We start from the raw sequence: 5,838 nt of genomic DNA on the forward strand, positions 1-5,838 counted from the left end.
TCTTACAGCAGCCTGAGCTATGGATTGCTGACCTAGGACACCTCAGTTGGGTTTAGGACTAGGAGAAAAGTAAGAAGATAGTTTTGGCAGAGAAGGAGAGGAGATTATTTTCCAGCTTTGTCATGTGTTCTGAGGGGAGAATATTCAAATGTACCAAGAGAAGAACCAACACTACTGCAAAATAATACTGTAATGTTATGGTTTCTAGGTGATAATATGTGGTATACTGATGAACTGGATACAGGACTTAAAATGCACATGGTGAATTTTGTTTTATAGCTCAGTTCACCATCGGTTAATGGCAAAGGGAGTCTCCAGCGTTTGTAAGTGCTGTCATTATTCTGAGCGGGACAGCACGATGGGGGGATCTACACTCAGATGCAGTCAGGGAGGAGAGCTTGGTTGAATTTACCCTCCCCGTTCTGTGGAGTACAGGGTGGAAATGTGCAGTGCGGGTCTTGGGGTCCTAGAGAGCACACTTTGGGGTTTCTATTCCACTCCTGCAGCCCAGAGGACTAGAACTAACAGCAGTGGGAGGCAGCGGGTTTCACAGAACAGCCACAGGGAAGGCGTCCAGCAGGGTGGCCTGTGCCTGACGTGGCTGGCAGCAGGACCGAGACGGGAGGGGGCAGAGGCACAGCTGTTACCTGGCGTGGATGCCTGGCAAACAGCAAGCCCGATGCAGAACACTGGAAGTTGTGCAGCTTCACCAACGATGGGAGAAGCTGTGCGGAGATATTTCTCCACTGGGAACTCCCTTGGCTCCCACTGCGTGCCATTTACTCGAGGCTGCATAGGAAATAGATATTGACATCAACCGGCCCCCTGCATCATAATCTGACAGAAGAATTCCAAGGACAGTCCGGAGAAATAAGTGAACCCAATAAGTGTTGGTGGGGGAAACACTAGGTCAGAGTAAGCCTTACCTTCCTCTGGGCTGAATAAGTAGGGAAAACCCAGAAGAGCCAATAGTGGAAAGAAAAATGGAGAACCCACTTTTCAGGATGGAGAGAAAAAGGACAAAGAGTTTAATGACAAATGAATAGCTTAGAATCGGAAGGTAGTGATTAGACAGAGATAATTGAGGTTTCTGAAAAGGAGATCAGAGTGAAAGGGTGAGAGTGACATTCAGATATATGATAGAAGAAAACTTGTCTGATCTCTGGGAGCCTGGATTATGTATGTAGAAATCACGCATGCAGCATGTGTCTGTATTAATGAAAACGTATCTAGCCATATCCTGGTAATTTAAAAAAGTTTTAAATTCTTCCAAAGCATCCAGGGAGAAAATCATGTGGCCTGCAAAGGAGGCGAATCTTATTTCCCTCTGATATTCTCTCTATAGTATTAAAGTTTTTTTTTTTTAAGATTTTATTTATTTATTTGAAAGAGAGAGTGGGTGAGAGAGAGCACGAGTGGGGAGCGACAGGCAGAGAGAGAAAGAGAAGCAGACTCCCTGCCAAGCAGGGAGCCTGACATGGGGCTCAATCCCAGGACACTGGGATCCTGACCCGAGCCAAAGGCAGATGGTCAACCAAATGAGCCACCCAGGTGCCCCTATGGTATTAAAGTTTAGAAGAGCATAGATTACAGGAATATATGGGCAAAGATTTGGTATAAGAATGGTACAAGAATTTTATTCTTGCATATATATATATATATATTTAGTTCCATTTCTGAAAAGATAAGCTAAGTAGCTACCAAAGAAAGTTCCCTAAAAAATGATGCAAAGGTAAACTCTAGCTGACCTAGAGATAGGAAACTCAGGAATGGGAAAATTATTCTACAAAATGGTTTGCTCTAAATGCAAGATATCCATAAGTTAAATTTAAAGAATTGTTGAAAATATAGTTCAAAACCAAAGAAAAATGTCAGAAACACAATTGGAAAAAAATATATTTAATAATAAATATGGCAAGATAGGTTATGTATGTTTGTTCAAACTATTAGACACATAGTACATGCTCTGTAAGTATTTGCTGAATGAGTATAGGATTTTTACCATGTACGTAGAAATAAGTTGGAGAAATGGAGATGGCCAGAACTTGGAGGAAGCTGAGTCATTTCCTCCTTCCCCTGCGTAAAGCAGAAAATGCAGGAGGGTAAGCAGTGGAACTTTCTGTTCCTTTTATGCCTTGTTATTTCATAGTGAAAGTCAAGTTCATTATGTCCAAGTGATTATTATTATTATAAGCTCAAAGGGGCTTGGTCACATTCTCTGAGTGAATGACTTAGGTCATGCATTTAGGAAGTGTTAAGTACTCTCAGAGCAGACAGGTACTTCTTGCCATTTAAAAACAATGCTCCTGCTCTTTTTTGTGGCTTCTGGGAGGCGGTAGGCTGCTTCAGGATGGAGCTGAACATCTCTTTCCCAGCTACTGGTTGCCAGAAACTCATTGAAGTGGATGACGAATGCCAACTTTGTAGCTTTTATGAGAAGCGTAAGGCCACAGAAGCTGTTGCTGCTGCCGTGGGTGAAGAATGGAAGGGTTACGTGGTCCGAATCAGTGGTGGCGATGACAAACAAGGCTTCCCCACGGAGCAGGTTGTCCTGACCCATGGCCGTGTCCACCTGCTGCTGAGTGAGGGGCATTCCTGCTACAGACCAAGGAGGACTGGAGAGAGAAGGCGCAAATCTGCTTGGGGTTATATTGTGGATGCCAATCTCAGTGTTGTCAACCTGGTCATTGTAAAAAAAAGGGGGGGGGGTTGGATAGAACATTCCTGGACTTACTGATATTACTGTGCCTCATCGCCTGGGGTTCCAAAAGAGCTAGCAGAATCCACAGTCTCTAAAGAAGATGATGTCTGCCCGTCTCTTGTGAGAATGCCCCCAAATGAAGAAGGTAAGTAACCTAGAACCAAAGCGCCCAAGACTCAGCATCTTGTGCCCTCCAACACAAACAATGGTGTATTGCTCTGAAGAAACGGTGTACTAAGAAAAATAAGGAAGAGGCTGCAGAATAGGCTAAACTTCTGGCCAAGACAATGAAGGAGACCAAAGAAAAACGCCAGGAACAGACTGCCGAGGGACAGAGGCCATCTTCCCTGAGAGCTTGTACCTCTAAGTCTGAGGCCAGTCAAAAATGAGATTTTCTAAAGATTAACAAATAAATAAGATCAGACTTAAAAAAAAACAAAACAGTTCTCCCCTGTCAATAATAGGAGCATATTGTATCTTCCCTGGTTTCTCACTGTCAGCCATGAAATTTGACTCCATCATATCACATTTTCCCCTCACCTCTATCTCTTTCTTAATTTTTCACATTGTTCCTCTTGATTTCTATGATTCATTGAACTAAGTTAGTCAGGGCTTTCATTTATAGAGAATTGATTGCAAATTGATTCATAACTATGATTCTTTTAAGATGACCACTTAACAATGAGTCACCAAGTTGGCTTTTACAGATGTCTGTATGGGTAGCTCGCTCATTGCTGAGCCGTGCTGTTTCCTCAGGTAGAAACAGTCCACTTTGAGATTATGGGGACTTTACCCAACAATTCATAGTGGTTTGTGTTATAAACAACACCAAAGTTGTCTGATTTTAGCAACTCCAGAGTGAGGGAAAAACTAGTGAGGACTATTTGCATAGTCTGTCCTAGGAAAGACGGGGAAGTTTATTCTGGAGATGACTCATTCCAGAATCAATTGATCACAAACCCCAGTGGCTGAAGGATTTTTAGCTTGTTTTTATTATTATTCACACATATTGGATCATCTTTTAGATAATATGAAGTTGTTCCCTGATTTGGGGGTGAAGTCTAGGGAAAGTCTTTATCTTTGTTCTAGGAATGAAGCTTCAGGAGGTATTAAGGATGCACGATTCACTTCCCTCCTGATTTGACCTTGGCTCAGAATAAATGTGGCAGTGGGTTGGGGATTTCCTGGGAATTTCTTTGCTCTGCTTGAAATGTGCCAGAGATGTACAACCCTGTTTTTTGTCCTCTATTGTCTATATATCCAGAGAACATTTAAATCTCTGTTTGAAGAAAGCTAAAGCTGGATTATTTTTGCCTGAGGATTATCCACTTTGTGAGTTATCAGGAGTAAATTTTAGACCACTTTTCCTGAATATAAATGTTTTATATATATATATATATATATATATATATATACACACCTTGCATGTGTGTTTTTATATATGTATATATTTACATATATAGTGTTTCAAAGCCAAATAAAATATTTTTATATTACCTATTTCTTTATTGTCAGTGCCTTTATGAAGTCAATAATTTTGGCTTTATTACTATTACTTAATAGATAACATAAGCACAAAGGCATGAAACAAAATTGACTTTTAAAAAAAATTTTTTTTTAGGACTTAGAAAACATTTATTTAGCAGTAATAGATACAATTTTAAAGATAATTGAAAATTATAAAGTTTAGTATGAGGATATCCCTCAAAGTTAAGTAAATCCCTTTCTATGTGATTTTTTTATGTTAATCACCATACATTACATCATTAGTTTTTGATGTAGTGTTCCATGATTCATTGTTTGCATATAACACCCAGTGCTCCATTCAGTACATGCCCTCTTTAATACCCATCACCAGGCTAACCCCCCCTCACCCCCCTCCCCTCTAGAACCCTCAGTTTGTTTCTCAGAGTCCATAGTCTCTCATGGTTTGTCTCCCCCTCTGAATTCCCCCGCTTCATTTTCCCTTCCTACTATCTCCTTCTTCTTCTTTTTTTTTTTTTTTTTAACATATAATGTATTATTTGTTTCAGAGGTACAGGTCTCTGATTCAACAGTCTTACACAATTCACAGTGCTCACCATAGCACATACCCTCCCCAATGTCTATCACCCAGCCACCCCATCCCTCCCACCTCCCACCACTCCAGCAACCCTCAGTTTGTTTCCTGAGATTAAGAATTCCTCATATCAGTGACATCATATGATACATGTCTTTCTCTGATTGACTTATTTCGCTCATCATAATACCCTCCAGTTCCATCCAGTCATTGCAAATGGCAAGATTTTATTCCTTTTGATGGCGGCATAATATTCCATTGTATATATATACCACATCTTTATCCATTCATCTGTTGATGGACATCTGGGCTCTTTCCATAGTTTGGCTATTGTGGACATTGCTGCTCTAAACATTGGGGTGACATACCCTTTCGGATCACTACATTTGTATCTTTGGGGTAAATACCCAGTAGTGCAATTGCTGGGTCATATGGTAGCTCTATTTTTAACTTTTTGAGGAACCTCCATACTATTTTCCAGAGTGGCTGAGCCAGCTTGCATTCCTACCGACAGTGTAGGAGGGTTCCCCTTTCTCCGCATCCCCGCCAACACTGGTGTGAGGTGGTATCTCATTGAGGTTTTGATTTGGATTTCCTTGATGCCAAGTGATGTGGAGCACTTTTTCATGTGTTTGTTGGTCATTTGATTGTCTTCTTTGGAAAAATGTCTGTTCATGTCTTCTACCCATTTCTTGATTGGATTCTTTGTTCTTTGGGTGTTGAGTTTGATGAGTTCTTTATAGATTTTGGATACTAGCCCTTTATGTGATATGTCATTTGCAAATATCTTCTCCCATTCTGTTGGTTGTCTTTTGGTTTTGTTGACTGTTTCTTTTGCTGTGCAAAAGCCTTTTATCTTGATGAAGTCCCAATAGTTCATTTTTGCCTTTGCTTCCCTTGCCTTTGGCGATGTTTCTAGGAAGAAGTTGCTGTGGCTGAGGTCGAAGAGGTTGCTCCTGTGTTCTCCTTTAGGATGTTGATGGACTCCTGTTTCGCACTGAGATTTTTCAACCATTTTGAGTCTATTTTTGTGTGTGGTGTAAGGAAATGGTCCAGTTTCATTCTTCTGCATGTGGCT

The 5,838-nt window shown here is 40.8% G+C and overlaps 1 pseudogene; it reads left to right on the forward strand.

Annotated features, from left to right (window-relative positions):
• Positions 1-2,247: 2,247 nt before the first annotated feature.
• LOC117999796 lies at positions 2,248-2,854 on the forward strand (annotated as a pseudogene).
• The last annotated feature ends 2,984 nt before the right edge of the window (positions 2,855-5,838 follow it).

Source organism: Mirounga leonina, unplaced genomic scaffold (genome assembly GCF_011800145.1).
Source record: "Mirounga leonina isolate KUSES-001 unplaced genomic scaffold, KU_Mleo_1.0 Mir_115, whole genome shotgun sequence".
Taxonomy (NCBI): Eukaryota; Metazoa; Chordata; class Mammalia; order Carnivora; family Phocidae; genus Mirounga; species Mirounga leonina.